This window comes from Nycticebus coucang, chromosome 16 (genome assembly GCF_027406575.1).
Source record: "Nycticebus coucang isolate mNycCou1 chromosome 16, mNycCou1.pri, whole genome shotgun sequence".
NCBI lineage: Eukaryota > Metazoa > Chordata > Mammalia > Primates > Lorisidae > Nycticebus > Nycticebus coucang.
In genome coordinates, this window is record NC_069795.1 from 71,432,969 (window position 1) to 71,453,901 (window position 20,933).

Here is a 20,933-nt window from a genome sequence, read left to right on the forward strand (position 1 = left end):
TTAATTAGGTCTTTTGTACATAGATCATAAATACCTTTATGCCATTTTCAATGTGTTGATTATTTGTACAAATTGGAGTGCTTACATCATTCTAATCAACATAGCTGTCACCTCATTTACCCAATTATAGCATTAGGACATTTGTGTTCTACACATGATAGATCCAACTTGTACTTGCAATGTGCTCCCTAGGTGTGAAACAACTGAGAAAGTCAAATACCACATGTCCCACTGGTAAGTGGGAGCTAAATAATGTGTACATACAGGCATAGAGTGTGGAATAATAATCACTGGAGACTCTGTGGGGGGAGAAGGCAGAAGAGATGAGAAATTAATAGGCACAATGCATACTATTCAGGTGATAGTTACACTAAAATCTCAGAATTCACTCCTACAAAATAGATCCATGTAACAAAACTGCACTTGTATGCTTTAAGTTTATAAAATTTTTAAAAATAGTAACTATTATTTAGGGATGGTATTTGAAGAACTCCAAGCCCCTTCTGTTTCCTTCATTGGCCTCAACAGCTGCTATTTTTTTACAGCTTCCATAATTGAGCCAGTCAGCTTTCAAGGCTAGCACAGAGTTGGGAAGAGGGAGTTAGGATTAAAGCAAGTTAAAATGCCACAAGGCCTGGTGTTCCTACCAAGATTCAGCCAGTTTTCTTGAACAAACACTTTTCTGACTCTTTGAAGACTTTAATTTCCAGAATCCTGAAAAACTTGGTTTTGGCAGTTTTTGCCAGCAATCTAGTTGCTTTAATGGAGAAGAAGAATTCTTTTTATTATAGAAGACTTATTACTCTGCCATTCCAGATGTCAAACTCTTAATTACATTTGGATCATTTATATTTTTCTATTAATTTTTTTATTTCATCTATATTTCCAAATAAGCTAATATAATGAATTTTCTCTCCTCTATTAATATAATCATGTGCACTTTTTTCTGATGATATTTGTGATTTGTCTGTTGACTTAGCAAAAATTTTCTATTTTATTGGTTTTCTTAGAAAAATAGTCTAGGGCCAGGCATGGTGACTCACACTTGTAATCCTAGCACTTGGAGAGGCTTTGCTGCACCTTGGATTGCTTGAGGATTCCTTGAGGCCAGGAGTTCAAGATTAGCCTAGGCAACAAAGCAAAAAATCCTATCTCTACCAAAAAATAAAACCAAGAAAAATAAAATCTGATTTAATTGAAGTACTAGATTTTTTATAGGTTTGTATTTCATCAATTTCTGTCTTCTACATTTTAAGGCTTATTTATTATCCTTTTTATTAATTTAAATATTTACCAGTTTATATTTAGTACTTATATTTTTCCTTGAAAGAGTAAATTTTAGACTATAAATTTTTCTCTGAATAATGCTTTGGCTAAATTCAGTAGGTTTTGATATGTACTTATTGCTAGGTAATCTACAATGCTATTTTGATTTCTTTTTAGCCCAAGAATTTTTAGAATACTTTGTTGTTAGTATCCAAGCACAGAGTTGTATTTTTTTTTTTTTTGAGACAGAATCTCAAGTTGTCACCTTGGTGTAGAGTGCTGTGGCTTCACCACTCACAGCAATCTCCAACTCTTGGGCTCAAGAGATCCTCTTGGCTCAGTGTTTCTATTTTTCAGTTTTTGTGTAGGCTGGTTTCAAACCTGTGAGCTCAAACTATCATGCACCTTGGCCTCCCAGAGGGCTAGGATTACACGCATGAGCCACCATGCCCAGCAAGCACAGAGATTTTAAATTGTGTGTGCACACTTATAATTATTTTACTGTAATTAAGAAATGTGGTTTTTATGAGGTCAACTTGGAAGAATTTGTTGATGATATCTTCTTTGTGGTTACATACAGGGCCAATTTTTAAAATATATTATAGAATTCATAAAAAGAATGATTACTCTTTTTTAAATACAAAGTTTTATATGCGTAAGGGTAATCAGTCTTAATTGTGTTACTCATATACTCTATGTTCTTATTCATTTTTTAAATCTACTTGACCCCATAATTTCTTTAAAAAGAAAAATTAAAAAAAAAAAGAAAAAAGATATCTTAGGGAGAGATTAAAGATGGCGGGTGAGTAACAGCTTCCCTGCAACTGGGAACAGCAAGTCTGGGGAGACAAGACTCCAGGCATCTCTGGCCGGTGGGATCTGCCTATAATCATCCCTTTGAGGATACAGGGAGCCAGCAAGGGACTTCTGGACCCCAAGAAGAGAACAAAAAAGTGGAAAACTGGCAAGTGGTTGCGTGTGTTCGATCGACCTAATCACACCGGCAACCTTAAGTACAAGCAGCAGTGAGACTGCAAACCGGAAAGGCCTTACCTGTGAACTGTTTCAGTGTTCTTGGACTTGGCACTCAGTTGAACTGCCTTGGGGAGAGCTTGAGCAGGAGTGTGGAGAACTTTGGGCATTGTCTGGGGCCCCAGAATGAGCCACTGAGCTGGGTGCAGGAAGACATTGTGAAAGAACCACCCTGGCAAGCTCTGCCCTCAGGGTCTCAGAGCAAGGATTGGGTGGGTCAAAGTAACCCATTGACTGAGATATCCCCCAGACACATCATAATCAATTTCAATAAAGTTAATATGAAGGAGAAAATTCTGAAAGCTGAATTTCTGAATTCTGAAATTTCTTTCAGACGAAAGAAAACCATTACCTACAAGGGGAAGAATATCAGAATAACTGCAGATCTCTCTGCTGAAACCTTTCAAGCTAGAAGAAGATGGTCATTGACTTTTAATCTCCTAAAACAAAATAACTTTCAACCCAGGATCCTGTACCCAGCTAAACCGAGCTTCAATTATGATGGAGAAATTAAATACTTCAACGACATTCACATGTTGAAGAAATTTGCCACAACTAAACCAGCTCTCCAGGACATTCTTAGACCTATCCTCCATAAAGATCAGCGTAATTCTCCACCACAAAAGTAAACCCACCCAAAAAATTTTTGATCAAATTCCAACTTCCACAGTCGCAAAAGGATTAAAAATGTCCACCGGTCTCTCGAAAGGCTTATCAATACTCTCAATTAATGTGAATGGTTTAAATTGTCCTCTAAAGAGGCACAGGTTGGCTGACTGGATACAAAAACTCAAGCCAGATATCTGCTGCATCCAAGAATCGCATCTTACATTAAAAGACAGATATAGACTCAAGGTGAAGGGATGGTCATCTATATTCCAGGAAAACGGAAAGCAGAAAAAAGCAGGTGTTGCAATCCTGTCCGCAGACACAATAGGCTTTAAACTAACCAAAATAATTAAGGATAAGGATGGACACTTCATATTTGTTAAAGGTAATACTCCATATGAGGAGATCTCAATTATTAATATTTATGCACCCAACCGCAACGCACCTCAATTTATAAGAGAAACTCTAACAGACATGAGCAACTCAATTTCCTCCACTTCCATAGTAGTTGGAGATTTTAACACCCCTTTAGCAGTGCTGGATAGATCCTCCAAAAAGAAGCTAAGCAAAGAAATTTTAGATTTAAACTCAACCATTCAACATCTGGACTTAACAGGCATCTACAGAACATTTCATCCCCAAAAAACTGAATACACATTCTTCTCATCAGCCCACGGAACATACTCCAAAATCGACCACATCCTAGGCCACAAATCTAACCTCAGCAAATTTTAAAAAAATAGAAGTAATTCCTTGCATCTTCTCAGACCATCATGGAATAAAAGTTGAACTAAATAACAACAGGAACCTGCATATCCATACAAAAACATGGAAGCTAAACAACCTTATACTGAAGGATACATGGGTTATAGACGAGATTAAGAAGGAAATCACCATATTTTTGGAAAAAACAACTATCAAGACACGAATTACCAGAACCTCTGGGATACTGCAAAGACGGTCGTAAGAGGGAAATTTATAGCACTGCAAGCCTTCCTCAAGAAAACGGAAAGAGAGGAAGTCAATAACTTAATGGAACATCTCAAGCAACTGGAGAAAGAAGAAAACTTCAACCCCAAACGCAGCAGAAGAAAAGAAATAACCAAAATCAGAGCAGAATTAAATGAAATTGAAAACAAAAGAATTATACAACAGATCAATAAATCCAAGAGCTGGTTTTTTGAAAAGATCAATAAAATAGATAAACCTTGGCCAACCTAACCAGGAAAAAAAGAGTAAAATCTCTAATTTCATCAATCAGAAATGGTAATGATGAAATAACAACAGACCCCTCAGAAATTCAAAAGATCCTTAAGGAATAGTACAAGAAACTCTATTCTCACAAATATGAAAATCTGAAAGAAATCGACCAATATGTGGAAGCACACCACCTACCAAGACTTAGCCAGAACAAAGTGGAAATGTTGAACAGGACTATATCAAGTTCTGAAATAGCATCAACTATACAAAATCTCCCTAAAAAGAAAAGCCCAGGACCAGATGGCTTTACGTCAGAATTCTACCAAACATTTAAAGAAGAACTAGTACATATACTATTAAACCTCTTCCAACATATAGAAAAAGAAGGAATATTACCCAGCACATTCTACGAAGCAAACATCACCTTAATCCCCAAACCACGGAAAGACCCAACAAAAAAGAAAATTATAGACCAGTGTCACTCATGAATATAGATGCTATAATACTCAATAAGATCCTAACAAACAGAATCCAACAACACATCAAAAAAATTATACACCATGACCAAGTCAGATTTATCCCAGGGTCTCAAGGCTGGTTCAATATATGTAAATCTATAAATGTAATTCAACACATAAACAAACTTAAAAATAAAGACCATATGACTCTTTCAATTGATGCAGAAAAAGCTTTTGATAATATCCAGCATCCCTTCATGATCAGAGCACTTAAGAAAATTGGTATAGAAGGGACATTTCTTAAACTAATAGAGGCCATCTACAGCAAACCCACAGCCAATATCATATTGAATGGAGTTAAATTGAAATCATTTCCACTTAGAGCAGGAACCAGGCAAGGTTGCCCATTGTCTCCGTTGCTCTTTAACATTGTAATGGAAGTTTTAGCCATTGCAATTAGGGAAGAAAATACGATCAAGGGTATCCACATAGGGTCAGAAGAGATGAAACTTTCACTCTTTGCAGATGATATGATCGTATGTCCGGAAAACACTAGGGATTCTACTACAAAACTTTTAGTAGTGATCAAGGAATACAGCAATGTCCCAGTCTACAAAATCAACACAAATAAATCTGTAGCCTTTATATATACCAACAATAGCCAAGCCGAAAAAATAGTCAAGGACTCTATTCCTTTCACAGTAGTGTGAAAGAAGATGAAATATTTGGGAGTACCTAACAAAGGACGTGAAAGATCTCTACAAAGAGAACTATGAAACTTTAAGAAAAGAAATAACTGAAGAGGTTAACAAATGGAAAAACATACCATGCTCATGGCTGGGAAGAATCAACACTGTTAAAATGTCTATACTACCCAAAGCAATATATAATTTTAGTGCAATTCCTATTAAAGCTCCATCATCATATTTTAAAGATCTTGAAAAAATAATACTTCATTTTATATGGAATCAGAAAAAAACTCTGATAGCCAAAACATTACTCAGCAATAAAAACAAAGCAGGAGGAATCACACTACCAGACCTGAGACTGTACTATAAATTGATAGTGATCAAAACAGCATGGTATTGGCACAAAAACAGAGAAGTAGATGTCTGGAACAGAATAGAGAACCAAGAGATGAATCCAGCTACTTACTGTTATTTGGTCTTTGACGAGCCAATTAAAAACATTCAGTGGGGAAAAGATTCCCTATTTAACAAATGGTGCTGGGTGAACTGGCTGGCAACCTGTAGAAGATTGAAACTGGACCCACACCTTTCACCATTAACTAAGATAGACTTACTGGATTAAAGATTTAAACTTAAGACATGAAACTGGAGAGAGTAGTGACGCTAAGGTGGTAGCTGGCGCCACGACCACCGCGGGATAATAAGCCGGGTAGAGTTGCTGAGGATCTGCCATACTTATTGATTAACCGTGGAAGATTATACCAAAATAGAGAAAATTGGAGAGGGTACCTATGGAGTTGTGTATAAGGGTAGACACAAAACTACAGGTCAAGTGGTAGCCATGAAGAAAATCAGACTAGAAAGTGAAGAGGTAGGGGTTCCTAGCACTGCAATTCAGGAAATTTCTCTATTAAAAGAACTTTGTCATCCAAATATAGTCAGTCTTCAAGATGTGCTTATGCAGGATTCCAGGTTATATCTCATCTCTGAATTTCTTTCCATGGACTTCAAGAAATATTTGGATTCTATCCCTCCTGGTCCGTTCATGGATTCTTCACTTGTTAAGAAATTTGTTACCAAATCCTCCAGGGGATTGTGTTTTGTCACTCTAGAAGAGTTCTTCACTGAGACTTAAAACCTCAAAATCTTCTGATTGATGACAAAGGAACAATTAAACTGGCTGATTTTGGCCTTGCCAGAGCTTTTGGAATACCCATTCGGGTATATACACATGAAGTAGTAATACTCTGGCACAGATCCCCAGAAGTATTGCTGGGGTCAGCTCGGTACTCGACTCCAGTTGACATTTGAAGTATAGGCACCATATTTGCAGAATTAGCAACTAAGAAACCACTTTTCCATGGGGATTCAGAAATTGATCAACTCTTCAGGATTTTCACAGCTTTGGGCACTCCCAATAATGAAATGTGGCCAGAAGTAGAATCTTTACAGGACTATAAGAACACATTTCCCAAGTGGAAACCAGTAAGTCTAGCGTCCCATGTCAAAAACTTGGATGAAAAATGGCTTAGATTTGCTCTCGAAAATGTTAGTCTATGATTCTGCCAAATGAATTTCTGGCAAAATGGCATTGAATCATCCATATTTTAATGATTTGGACAATCAGATTAAGAAGATGTAACTTTCTGACAAAAAGTTTGCACGTTCCAGATAGTTGTATTTTTACTGTTAACTCTGTTTTTGTCTTGTATATTTTTCCTTTCTTTGTTGTAAAACTTATGCTGTACTACATCTTCTAATTTCAAAAATATAACTTAAAAATGTAAAAAAAAAAAGAAAAGACATGAAACAATAAAAATATTTAAAGAAAGTGCAGGGAAAACTCTTGAAGGAATCGGCCTTGGTGAATATTTTATGAGGAGGACTCCCCAGACAATTGCAGCAGTATCAAAAAGACATTACTGGGACCTGATCAAACTAAAAAGCTGCACAGCCAAGAACATAGTAAGTAAAGCAAGCAGACAGCCCTCAGAATGGGAGAAAATATTTCCAGGTTATACCTCCGATAAAGGTCTAATAACCAGAATCCACAGAGAACTCAATCGTATTAGCAAGAAAAGAACACGTGATCCCATTTCAGGGTAGGCAAAAAACTTGAAGAGAAACTTCTCTAAAGAAGACAGACGCACAATCTACAGACACATAAAAAAAAGCTCATCATCCTTAATCATCAGAGAAATGCAAATCAAAACTACTTCGAGATATCACCTAACTCCAGTAAGAGTAGCCCACATAACAAAATCCCAAAACCAGAGATGTTGGCGTGGATGCGGAGAAAAGGGCACACTTCCACACTGCTGGTGGGAATGCACACTAATATGTTCCTTTTGGAATGATGTTTGGAGAATACTTAGAGATCTAAAAATAGACCTGCCATTCAATCCTATAATTCCTTTACTAGGTATATACCCAGAAGACCAAAAATCACAATATAACAAAGACATCTGTACCAGAATGTTTATTGCAGCCTAATTCATAATTGCTAAGTCATGGAAGAAGCCCAAGTGCCCATGGACCCACGAATGGACTAGCAAATTGTGGTACATGTATACCATGGAATATTATGCAGCCTTAAAGAAAGATGGAGACTTTACCTCTTTCATGTTTACATGGGTGGAGCTGGAACATATTCTTCTTAGCAAAGTATCTCAGGAATGGACGAAAAAGTATCCAATGCACTCAGCCCTTCTATGAAGCTAATTTATAGCTTTCATATGAAGGCTATAACCCAACTATAGCACAAGAATATGGGGAAAGGGCCAAGGGAGGGGAAGGAAGAGGGGAGGTTGGGATAGAGGGAGGATAATTAGTGGGACTACACCTACAGTACATCTTAGAATGTGTACAGGTGAAATTTACTAAAGGCAGAATACAAATGTCTACATACAATAACTAAGAGAATGCCATGAAGGCTACGTTGAACAGTTTGATGAGAATATTTCAGATTGTATATGAAACCAGCACATTGTACCCCTTGATTGCACTAATGTACACAGCTATGATTTAATAATAGTTAAAATAAATAAATAAAAATAAAAATAAATAAAAATGTATGGAAATAAATGCAAACAGCCAAGAGGAGCCACAATAATCCTAAAGAAGAATAAAGTTAGAGACTTACTATACCAGATTTGAAGACTTATTATAAAGCCAAAACAAAAAAGACATAGTGATATTTTGGCAAAATAATAGACAAATAGACCCCTAGGACACAATAAGGAGTACAGAAACAGATCCACACATATATGAGAACTTATTTATAACAAAGGTGACATAGAAGAGTATGGGAAAGTAGATACTTTAAAGAAGTGAGGCCGAGTCAATTGGATATTCATGGGAAAAAATGAAACTTAACCCATACAAAAATCATTTACAGGTGGACTGCAGATCTTAATGTAAAAGGCAAATCAAGAAGTCTTCTTGGCTTGATGCTTGTAGCTACATACATTGAGGCTGGCAGGTTCAAACCCAGCCCATGCCAACTAAACAACAATGACAACTACAACAACAACACAAAAATAGCCGGGCATTGTGGCCAGCGCCTGTAGTCCCAGCTACTTGGGAGGTTGAGGCAAGAGAATCACTTAAGCCCAAGAGTTTGAGGTTGCTGTGAGCTGTGATGTCACAGCACTCTTCTGAGGGCAACATAGTGAGACTCTGTCTCAAAAAAAAGAAAAAAGAAGTCTTCTAGCAGACAACATTAGAGAACACAGCCACAACTTGGAGTAGGCAAAGGTTTCTGAAGGAGGACCAGAAAGAACACACTAACCATAAATGAAAAGATGAATATATTGGACTACATTAAAAATAAGAACATCTGTGCTTGCTTCAGAAGCGCATATACTAAAATTATAATGACACAGAGAAGGTTAGCATGGCCCCTACACAAGGCTGACACACAAATTCGTGAAGTATTCCACATTTAATAATAGAAAAAAAAAGAACTTCTGTTCATGAAAAATCACTATGAAGAGAGGGAAAAGGCAACCACAAAATCGGAAAAGATATTTGCAATACCTATGATTGTCTCAACAATTAAATTTCAAATGTTCTCACCATAAAAAAATTGTGTGAGGTGATAGATATGTTAACTAGCCTGATTTAATTTTTCACATTGTGTTAACATATTGTAACATCACATTGTATCTCATAAATGTGCATAATTATAAATTATCAATTTACCATAAAGTACCTATAATTGACAAAGAACCTATACCTAGACTATAATAAGATTTACATGTTGATAAGAAAAAGAGAGATAACCCCATTTTTTAAAGGAGGAGAAAAGAGAAAACAGACACTATAACTATAATTTTCCATTTTCTGTATGTATAGTGACTTCGGGGAAAACTTTTGGGACATCCTGTATTTTGAAAGTAGAGCCAGTAGGACTTGCAGATAGTTTGGCTATCATGTGTGAGGGAAAGAGAAGCATCAAGGATGCCTTGGGAAAGGACTTCCTAACCCAACATGCTGTCTAACAATTAAATGGTTTCTCCATCATGCAGTTACTCTAGTGGAAGCATTTAGTCCATCTGTGGCGCTGCCTAAATAGTCTCCTCCTTCTGGCCTACCTGCCAAATAAGCTCCTGGAGGGATTTCCATTCTCAGCAGTCATGGACCCTGATGATCTGTAAGCACCAAATGTTCTCAAACCATAAGGCAATCAGACCACAGTTCTGCATGGATTTTCAGACTACGTAGCTGCGAAATAAATTACCTTTACCAAAGGTACTTTTTAACTGCTGGAGGCCCTACATACTTTAACTACACATACATTTTTTTTTTACTGGTCTAAAGGGTTAAATTGAACAGCAAGGGCAGCTGCTTTGGGGGACACAAATGCCACAAAGTGGACCCTGGAGAGATGGGAGATGTAGACAAATGGGAGGAAAGAGGAACAGCCCCATCCTCTTGGCCTTCAGGATGGTTAGGAATAGAGTTAACACCTGAAGAAGGTATAAATAGAGGAAATGAATTGCAAACAAACATTCTAACATTTTAAATCCCTCAGAATGTGTCAGAACAGATACCTTGGAGAGAAGCTGGTAGGGCTCTTTCAGCACTATTGTCGTTATACCATTGACACAGTGGTGCTATTGCTCAAAGCCTGTTTGGAACTCTCCTTTGGGATTTGTCCTCAAAAGGAGAGTTCATATAACTTACTCCAAAATCTGTCTTTTCAGAGGTCAGATCCCTGGGAAGCTCTGCTGCTTGGCAGGAAGTTTAAAACTTCTAGCCTGTCTAGTATTTGGGCTCCCATGGTGTCATTCATAACAAGCAGGCATCTAACAACCTCTGCTCCAACCCTCTTCAGACCTCTACTCCAGTGTGGTTGATATTCTCCACCCTAAGGCGGCCCTTAAGCATCTTCTCAGACAGCTCTGATTGTTAGGAAGTTCTTACTTATTTTGGACTGAAAACAGCCTGACTGTACTTTCCATCCACTGGTCTTACTAGAGTGTGGGGCAGTATTTTCCAAATTTCAAGTATCACTGGTCCTATTAGTTCTCTTCAATTTTTGTTTGAAATTACTCATTTTTCTTATATAATAAAATTTATCTTAAATGGAAACTACATTGCTTTGTATGTGGAAAACTACATCAATTAGAAATTAACAGCATGAGGAGTCACAGACGGAAGAGAAAATGATGAAATTAAATTCTACTTAGGAGCTGTTGCCTAGCAAAGGTTCTTGGGGGGAGGCAAGCTCTTTCATTGTTAAAACAGGAGATTAGCAAGGGTTAGAGAGGTGTAAAGACAAATACCACAAAGTAACACTTCCTCCCTGACCTGGGCCATAGGAACAAGATAATTGAAAAGGGTTTTAGCTCTTTCGCCTTGTAATCCACTGTTATTTACTGTTATTGTCTGTTTACCACCGAAAACCATCTCTAGTGGAAGATGCACACATGGGGACAGACTGGCAAAGTGACCCAGCACCTGGACTGAGGTCAAGTTTATCAGGCTCAGGTCTTGGTTCTACCAACTGCCAGCTCCCCAATCCTGAAAACCTTAAACTATTAAGTGTCAGTTTCTACATCTTTAACATGGGAGCAACAAGAGCTCTGAGTGTCACTTTCTTAAAGACAGTCCCCAAGGTTGAACATTATGCTCAGGTGTCAGCTGACTATTGAAGAGTGTTAGTCCATCCTAAGATTATAGCCTCATCCAGCTTTTGGAGTGAATTAATTCAGCCTTTGGATGCTGACAAGGCTATGCTTATAGCTAACTCAAGTATCAAAGATAGAAGTAGGTACAGGGCTCTAGGCTTATAGACCCAGCTACTTGGAAGGCTGAGGCAAGAAAATCCCTTGAGCCAGGAGTTTGGGTTGGAGGAAACAACAAAACTCTGCCATATTTTGATATATACTGCTATTGAGCCAAATCCCCCATTACCAACTTGTATTGCTGGGTGTTTGGGCCTGCCGGAGGGTTTGACATTTATCCTTATTAACTAGATTCTCCTCGTTTACTTTACCCTGGTGCTTAACCAAATCCTCAACTCCTTCTGCCCTGCATTTGTGTGAGAGGAAGCCAAATGGGCAGAACTGGGCCACAATAATGTACTTGACACATTTGAGTCCAAGTTCCCTTTAACAAAGGAAATGAAAACTTTTTGCTGTATAGCCACTATGTGTCTGGCACTTTTCTTGAATATCTCATTTAATATTCCAAGCATCCCTTGAGGTAGGTGTTATTTTGCAGAGAAGAAAACTGCATTTTTCTTTGAAGTTATTAAGTATAGTTACAATGCAATTTTCTATGTTTTTTTCTTAATATTGTTTTGAAAATGCTTTATAATATTACTTCATTTTTTTCTTTTTGTTTTCTTTTTGCTTCATAAATAAATGCATACTCCTTGTTCTAAAAGGAATTGGAAGCATTTCTGTCTCGATGTTTATCATTTTAGCAGTTGTATAATATCCCATTAAGTCACCCTAATTTATTTAATGAATTTCCTACTGTTGACATTTTGGCTTGTTTTGCTTTTTGTGGTTTCGAAATTATTTTATGTAATAAATGATCCAGCTACAAACATCTGCACATGAGTATTATTTTTTTGTTCTGGAAATTTCCCCAAGTGCAGAATACTACATTAAAGGGGATAATATTTGGAATGGTTCTTTATAGAGATTGGCAAATTACCCACCCAAAGGAGTATGCTTTATTTGAGGGTGAAAGGCACATCACCTGTATTCGGCAAAAGAAATTAGTTTTACACTTATTCATAAAATATTCGGCTGCTGTGATGGGTGGCAGGCCCAGTGCCAGGGGCTGGGGACAGGGATGGCAATGCAGGATTCCAGCCTCCAAGCAGCTTACTGAGGGGTCCAACAGACGTCTTCGCACCGGAGAGCGGAAGGAGGCAGCTGTTTGCTAGCGCCCCATAGGTCTTGTGGCATAGGCATCGCTTCACCTGAGTCTCGCAGTATCAGGAAGAGTTTTGGCACAGGATTTTTGTTTATTCTATTGTGAATTTCTGGCCTTACATCAGAAAACATTGTTGCATCCTCGGCTCAAAGAACGTTGGTGGCGTGTAATAAGCCCCCTAAACCAAGAGGTCGGGTTGGGGAAAAGGGAGCTCCCGGACAACAGGGTCAGGATTTGGGAGCCGGGAACCCCTGGCGCGACACCGAGAGGGCAGGAGAGGACCTGAGCGCGGGGCCCGACGTCTCCTGGGGGCCAGACCCTGCTAGTGTCCCTCAGGAAAGGGAAGACGCGCCCTCAGCGCCCGGCTCCAGGGGCGTCTGTTCAGGGCAGGGAGACTGTGAGGGCTCAGGTGCTGCCTGCCGTGGGGGGCTTAGAAGGCAGCCAGCGAGTGGACTCCGAGGGGAGCTGGGCTCCGCAGTCGGAGACCCCGAGGGGGAAGGCGGGCGGGGAGCCGGAGGGGGGCGGAGCTCCGGGACCGGGGCCACAGCGGCCGTCCAGAGGGTCTGTGGGGGCTGCCGGGGCTGGACCTGGGAGCCGGCGCCGAAGCGCCAGGGAGCAGCGCGCGCCTCGGCAAGACCCTGACCTTGGAATTCAGAGCAGGACCCGTGCGCAAACCTGAGCTCAGACCCGAGCCCGTCCCCGTGGAGATCCACGGCCGAGGGGCCGGAGCTGCCCTGTGCGAAGGAGCCGGGACAGGGGCGCAGGTAGGACCGCGGTGCGGGAGGAGGGCGGGCGGAAAGCGTCCCCAGTGGGGAGGGGCTTTGGCGGGGTCTGGGGGCCAAGGCTTCAGGTGTCAACGAGGGGCGCACACCGGAACAGCTCGGATCAGAGAACATTGAGCGAAAGTCGTGCGGCAAGTTAGGACCCCGGTTACAGGAGCAGGGGTTTCCCCGGCGCAGGACTGGACTGTTCGGGGACCCTCCGAAAGGGAAGTGGGTCGCCTGTGCAGATAAGCGGGAGCGCTCACTAAGACGCGGGCTGTGGGTAGTGTCTTGTGCCTCCGCCTTATTTCTTCCAGTGTTATGGTCTGAAAGAACTCTCATTCTGTGTCAAAAGGGGATAGGCAAGTTTCTAGAGTACACGTATATGTAAGGGAGAGCTACAGCGTCCGCCCTGGCCTCTAGGACCATGCAAGATTCCTGGTCCAAGCTTCCAGCTGCCTTGGAGACCTTGCCTCAGTGGCACCAAATTAGAATGTCCGTCCCTAGTCCGAGTCACTAGCCTCCATATTCCTTGGGAAGAGAAAAAGAGTACCAGATTGATGGAGTCTTTTATTAACCTTATTAGGATTATCACTGTCGTCCATAATACATGCCCATGGGTTTTTATTTTATCAAATGGTACAAGCCTTTGTCTTTTCTATGCCTATACTTATCCCTCCCTTCCTTTTTTACTCAATATGCTTTCTTGCTATACTCATTTTGCCCCCTCCTTTTAATTCTTTATCTACCACCTGCCTAATGAAGGTACCGAGAGAAAATAATGCCTCCATCCCTGCTCACATCCCTCAATCCCCAATATTCCCTTCTAGCGACGGTCCTCAAATGTCTTTCCCAGAGGCGGTCCTCCGGGTGGGGAGCCTGCTACGAGAATAACAACCTATTTACTTGCCCTAACTCTACCAGCAATTTGAAGAAAGGTGCACTGGGGAAGAACCCATGACACAGTACTGTACCTCACCTGTTTTTCCCCTTAAGCTGGAATTTCCAAGTGAAGTCTATGTAGACTTTGGTACTAAGGACAATTAATTAAGGATAGTTCCTGAATGCTCCGGATGTCCTGGACTTAACACCATACTTGTTCCTATTCTCTAAAGCAGAGCTTTGTCAGTTAGGCCTTTGTATTGCCTTTCTCTCCCTTACCCCAAGACCCTCTAGCATAGGAATTTTCCTCTGTAGGAACCTGGGAGATCTGGATATTTTATACCCGCCTCTGAGCCGCCTGGTGAAGGGGCTCAGGGCCAGCTTTGTGGCTCCCAAGGTGGGAGGGGAAGATTTAGGAGAGGAAGATGGAGGGGCAGTGGAAAGGAAGGAGCAGACCAGGACCCTTGAATGGGACGAATCCTGGAGCACAGGCCCCTGTCATTTGGGAACAACTGCTAGATAATTTTGTTAAGAGACCACACATGTGGTTTACTTCCTGCCAACACTCAACACAATCAACTCTTTTCCAAGTTTTTTTCTAGGCTAGGCCATAACATACTGAGAAGTGAAAAAATCAGCAAATCTACCCATTTTTGTCTCTATGATAAAACAGTGTTTGAAATTTTTACTGAATTAACAAGTTCTTCAGGAGCTGCATAAAAATTGCTTAACATAACCTAACAGCTGCTCCCATCAGCCCGTTTTCCTTTATTCTGTTCATTTTTTCATGTTGCACAATTTTGAACTGGATCCCAACCATGTCAGAAAGTTCAGGTTGTTTAGAAGCTGCCTCTTCTAAGAAGACTGAATGGGTGTGGGGTGGGAGGAGTAGGGGGGAGAAGATTAGAAAATAAGGGCTATCTTTGTGATAGGGTAGGGGGAAAATGAAGAGTAATGGATTGACTGCAAGTGTGGGAATGGTAAGGAGCTGCATATAATTCTCAAGAAATCATTCTTGCAAAATACAGTATTTATGTAGAGTGGCTAGCCTAACTATGTGACAGTCACTGGCCACAAAATGGTATAAAAAAACCAGGCAAGGTCCCTGCTCTCTTGGAGCTTACAGATGCTTTGGAGAGGCAGCTGTTAGTAAAATAACTAAGTGTTGACTGTATAATTACAAGCTAAGATAAGCTCTCTAAAGGAAACAGTCCTTTGAGGATGTTTACAGACTGAACTGTGAGCCCAGGGAAGGTGTTCTCAAGGAGTTCTCCCTTGAGCCAAGATCCAAGGATGGATGTGAGTGTTAAGGTTATATTTGGTTTTGAGGTAGGACCAGATGTATCTATTAGGAATTCCACTTGGCTGCTGCTAGTCCTCAAGAAGACTGCCTGCCCTGTGGCATTTGCCACACATGTGCACAGATACGGATTTGGCGTTTCTGGCACTTTGGGAAAGAATGCTGCATTATCACAGCACTGTTTGTGTTGTCTTGAGTTGGTCATGGTCTTCCATTACTGATTTCTTGCTTTTAAATTAAATGTTCAGATTAATTTTATTATTTTCAGTTTATTTAATTGTGTACAAGAAAATGTGTTCATCGCAGTTCAAATGTGAATCAACCATAGTCCCATTGACAAGGTAAATATGGTAACTTTGATACCAATTTTGGCTTACCCAGTGACATTTCACTGTTATCAGTGAACAATAGCCGAGGTGAAAACAGGTGAGGCAGGTAGGCTATAATATCTTCCCTTCATCCTCATCCACGACACTACTTAGGAGGATGTCAAAGTTTTTTAGTTACTCTAAAGCTCCATGTACGTCTTCAAAGCTTCATATACAATTCCTTAGTAAAGAAAAACATAGTATCAATTGCATTGACACTGTAAGTAAAAGAAATATAAATTTCACAATGTAGAGCATAAGATCCTCTATATAACCAAGGAACGTATTTCACATTCAAACTCATATTTTTATTAATTCAACAATGTTTACAGTAAATGTTCTGTGTGTCCAGAACTGTATTAGTTAGTATGGCTAAAATGGATTGCTAAACCACAATCCCAACATTTAAGATATGTGTAGACATCTAAGAGAGGGAATCATACTCATTAATGTACAGGTTGTAAAGTATTATGTTCGTTATAACAGAAGTATAAGCAGGGAACAATAATATACAAAGGAGGGGAGTGGTCAATTCTACCAAGAAAAGGAGGGGTCAGGGAACCATTCATGGTGACACTTGAGTTGAATCTTGAAAGATGAGAGAGACAAAAGGGAGAAGCATAATAAAACAGAGATTTGTGTGCAAAAACAAACAACAAGCCAGAAGCATGAAACAGATGTAGGACCAGCAAGTGGGTCAAAGAGCTAAAGCCAAGGGATCAAGGGGGGATCATTGAAAGATGAGGCTGGAGAGGTGGGCAGGCTAGCAGAGGTGGTTAAAGTATGCACTTTGGGTCAGACAGACCTAGTTTGAGTCATAAGTCTGCCACTTCTCCTGGGGGACCTCAGTCACACAACTTAGCCTCAGTAATTAACGGTAATGAAGGCAGTACTGCTCTCATAGGATTGCTGCAAAGATTGAGATAAGATATGCAGAGAGTATGTACTCAGTCATTGTTGGCTATTATTTTCATTATTTATCGAAGGGCAAAGGGAGTGGCTGGAGGACTTTACATAGAGGAGAGACTTAGTGAGCATTTTTGTTTAGAGTGCAGTCATTCTGGCTGCATGTGAATGCTGGGTTGAAGGGAATTTGTTTAGAACAGGCTGACCTCTTAAAGGTAATACAACCATTCGGACCAGACTATGGTGATGGTGCTCTGAATCATGGGGCTGAGGCAGTGGCCCTGCAGAAAACCAGCTACATTCCTGAGATATCTCAGAGGTAGGCTCCGCCGCAGAACTCAGTTACTCATTAGATGTGGGTAGTGAGGGTGAGGATATAAAGAGGTGAGGCTTGGGATTCTGGTCTGTCATCCTTTAGCTTTGTCATCCTAGTGATCTTGGCACAGACAAAAGGAAGCTGGGCATCAACCAGCACTTTGGATCAGTAATCTGGGAAGCCCTGTGTGCAGAACTTCGTGATGAGTAACAAAAACTGTCGAAGACTCCTTACAACATCTGCGATGTAACTTGAAATAGGATCAGAAGATCCAGTTAATACATACCAAATATAATTTGTTTCTCTCTCTCTCTCTTTCTCTCTCTCTCTCAGCCTTTCAGTTAAGGGTGAATTGACATTGTACTTCACCTATTTGTCATTGCTTAAAATGGCATGTGTAACCTTTACTCATGCCTGGTAGTATTGACTTGATCCTTGACTGACACCAGGCAGATGGACTTTTTTCTCTTTTTTTTCATGTCCTCCCAAATCCACTATGCAGAGATTGAGGTGCTCACATGAACTTTATTAAAGCCAGTGAGGATTAGAGGATTGAGATGGTTCCTATTTTATAATGCAATGCAGTTATGATAACCACATCACCCATTCATCAGGCAGGAAACAATCCAGACATGTGAAGTAGTGTGTATTGAAAAATTGCAGAGAGCTTTACTCCCATTTCACCACAGGTGGCTACTAAGAATTACGATTAAATGTATATCCTTGGATTCAGTTGCTCAAACGACTGTATTATTACCTGAAGCCACAGAAATGAACAGACATTGTAATTAGGCGGAGCCAAACGAGTGAGGTAATAAAATGTGAAGTGAGCAAAATAAGGTCAGCCTCTGCCATGGACAGTCCAGTTTGGTTAAAAGTGGACTTTCCTTCTCTGACTTTGGGCAAGACATTAACATATCTGAGCCTCATAATGTCCTTTACTGGAGGACATTATTTAGATATCTGTAAAACTAAGGTAATGTCTCCTTCATGGTGTGGTCGTGAGGTTTAAATGAGCTATATGTGGAAAGTGCTTAACACGATGCCTGGTGTATGGCAGGTGCTTCAGTAGCCCATGTGCTTTGTCTCAGCTAGTCCCTGCATCTTCCCTCACATTGGAAAACAGGGAAGAGCAAAGATTTCTTAGGTTAAGTAACCTGAATTAATTTGCTTTTATGTGTTTCTCATCCATAATTGGGAACCAGGGTGGAAACTTGTTTTCCTCCACCCTCAGTGAAGTTTATCAGTGATGATGGGGGCAAAGGTAATATACCTGTGGAGAGGAAGCTAATTTTAGCTATCCTTCCTCCAATGACTCTTTCACACCCACGCACTCAAAATCATTAACAGAAAAATGGAGCAAGTTGTCTGCGTTTGCCCATATTTTCTATGGGAAGAGTTCTTAACAAGCATGTTTCTTGTTTACTTGTTGTTTTTCGTGTAGAAAGAAATAAGCAGGTTCAAAGACATTGTAATTATTCCCCTCAATAAACCTTTGTCCTAGGAAAAATGTTTTGTTTTTCTCCTTCTAATAGAAGTTGATGGTTGAAAGAATTATCATATCCTGCATATAGTCTTTCTAAATATTCTATAATTTGACATAAGCCTTTAATTTCGTTTAGTTCACCCATTGGGCTCCAACTGTGTATCAGACATGGAGTTGGCACTGGCCAGTCAGAGACGACAGCCATGGTACCCAGATTTCAAGTTCGGTAGCCCTTGTGGGAGAGGGTGAGTAGGAAAACAAGAGGGAGTGGTGCCAGCTGATCTGAGATACGGAGGATGGGCTGAGGGAACCCTCAGGCCAAAGCTCTCTACCAAAAGCTCTCTACCAAAGGTTCAGGCCTCAGTCCATCAGATCGTGAGCCCCTACAAGTCAGGATCTGGGTGGGCTCATCCCTACTTCCGAGGCCTCTGCCCACCAGATAAGTGTTTGCCAATTGAGAGGTCAGGGGAAAAAGTAGTAGGTGGAGTCGCCTTTTCTTTTTACACTCTGAAGAAATGACTTTCATGCTCTGTGTAATTATCAGCCAATTTTCACCCTCATCTTTTGAGAAAGGGTACAGTAGTATTGTGGTTAGAAGCCTAAGCTCTGGAGTTAGACTGCCCAGGCTTGTATCTCTCAGCTTGACAGCTTCCTGGCTATGTGACCTTGGGCAGGTTGTTCAGCCTTCCTGTGCCCCATTTCCCTTATCTATGAACTGGGGTTATTAACATTACCTACTTTTTTGGTTGTTAAGAAATTTATATGCACTAATACACATGGTTAGAGCTCATCCGGTGTAGGCAGCATATCTTATTCAACTCTGAAACCCTGGAATCCAGCAAAGTGTCTGGTAAACGTACCAGGAGGAGCTCAATGGATCGATGAATGGATGAAGTAAATGAGTGACTTAAGGAGTGAAAAAAATCTCCATATCTAGACTGGCACAACAGTCAGTAATCAACAAAAGCACCCTCTTATCATTAATGCATTTGATCCTCAGAACATGTCCACACGTCTGGAGATAAATGAGGGAGGGGGCGAGGGAAGTATTATTATCTCCATCTTACAAATCATGAAACCAGAGAACTGGAAGGTAGAGTGGCTTGTCAAAGAAAGCACAGCTATGTGTGAGCGGCCTGGTCAGGTGAGCAGCCTCTCCACTCACTCCTGGACTCTGCTCTCCCCACCATCCGGCTGCCTCTGCAGCTTAAACAGGTTTCACAGAACTCAAAGGACATCTACCAGCAAAAACAAACACAGGTAGCTCATTTAGCTTTCCGAAGAAATAACCTTTTACTACAGATGGGCTCAGTCAAGTTATAACTTGAAGTTTCAACTGAAAGTTTGGAAAGTTTTTATTTTTTGGAGGAGAGCGCTGTAGATATTTCATGAGAATGAGGAAGTTCTAAGTTTGGAAATAGCAGAGATCATGGAGGGAAATATTGATAGATTTTATTATATAAACACTTTAAATACTTACATATAAAGTTATAATTAAATTAAAATGAAAAAAAGCTCCAAGAAATTTGCAACAAACATGCCAAAAGGTTCAAATTTTCCACATACAAAATACTCATAGGATTTTAATAGGAGAAGCAACAAGACTACAGTTTCAAAAAAGTTATCAAAGGATATAATGGTTTTCAAATAAGGAAAAGCATATGGATGGTGAAACATAAAAATATTTCATTGTACTTGAATAAAAGAAGCATCTTTTAAACGAATTATTAGTTTCCTTATTAGGAATATTTTAGAGATAATGCTTATGGAATGGAACGATTTTCTAGAAAACAATTGTCTCAAAACTGTTCATAGCCTTTGACCAAAGAATTCCATTTCTGGGACCCCATCATAAACAAATCATCAGCAGTGTGGTTAAAGACTTATGCCCAAAGATGTTCTTCAGTGTGTATTTTTTGAAACACTAGGGAAAAAAAAAAAACATGTGTCCAGTAATAAATCAGTTAAATAAATTGCTTGTACCCTCATATTAATCTGAAATTAAAAACAAACAAATAAATAAATAGGTTAAATACAGAGTGGCCAGAAAGTTCCTGTGCAATTTTAAATTGCATACTATTTTAAACTGCATATGAATTTTACGGCCTCCGTGTATATTATGGTGGGTATAAAGCATCAGGGACTATGAGCTAATGTCATTCGAGAGTCTCACCCCCTGAATTCAAATCCTGACTCTGCTGTTTATTAGCCTTGTAACTTTGGAAACCTCTCTTTGCTCTACTTTCCTCATCTGTACAATGGGGA

General features: G+C 40.0%; 1 protein-coding gene, 1 non-coding gene and 1 pseudogene across 2 annotated transcripts in view; all 3 read left to right on the forward strand.

The window, feature by feature from the left end:
* The first annotated feature begins 5,996 nt into the window (after positions 1-5,996).
* Positions 5,997-6,896, forward strand: LOC128567458 (cyclin-dependent kinase 1-like; annotated as a pseudogene).
* Positions 6,897-9,094: 2,198 nt separating this feature from the next.
* Positions 9,095-9,201, forward strand: LOC128568229 (U6 spliceosomal RNA). The gene has a single exon (XR_008375050.1). It is a non-coding gene; the product is annotated as a U6 spliceosomal RNA (small nuclear RNA).
* A 4,022-nt stretch (positions 9,202-13,223) lies between these two features.
* The window catches only part of CASR (calcium sensing receptor), a 92,954-nt gene continuing 85,244 nt past the window's right edge, over positions 13,224-20,933 (forward strand). The window contains exon 1 of the mRNA XM_053565315.1: positions 13,224-13,413. The gene's annotated coding sequence lies outside the window, so the exon portion shown is untranslated. The remainder of the gene's footprint in view (positions 13,414-20,933) is intronic.